The following is a 474-nucleotide window of genomic DNA, read 5'->3' on the forward strand; positions in this document are numbered from 1 at the left end:
GCTCTTCTGATCAGTTTTGGTTTAATGTCTATTTTGTCAGATATCAAAATTGCAACGCCTGCTTTTTTCTTAGTACCATTTGCTTGGTATATTTTTTTCCATCCTTTCACTTTAAGGTAGTGTCTGTCCTTAAAGCTAAGATGGCTTTCTTGCAGACAATAAGAGGATGAATTCTGGTTTTATCTTTTTTTCTTTAATTTGGTCTTTTTGAGACAGAGTCTCCCTGTAGCCCCAGCTGGCCTGGAACTCACTATGTAGACCAGTATTGAATCCTGTCATTTTAATTTCTGTTCACATTCTTGATATAGCTGTGCATTTCCATAGTTATACCTTCATTGAATTTCTTTCTGCAACTCCTTGGTCATAGTCATTCTTTTCTTAAGCTCTTTGTATTGCTTCCAGAACTTTCTGAAGGGCTGGTTTTGTGGACATGAATTCCTTCAGCCTATTTATGTCATGGAAGCTTTTTCCTTT

This window comes from Nannospalax galili, unplaced genomic scaffold, assembly GCF_000622305.1.
Source record: "Nannospalax galili isolate Female #2095 unplaced genomic scaffold, S.galili_v1.0 scaffold368, whole genome shotgun sequence".
Taxonomy (NCBI): domain Eukaryota; kingdom Metazoa; phylum Chordata; class Mammalia; order Rodentia; family Spalacidae; genus Nannospalax; species Nannospalax galili.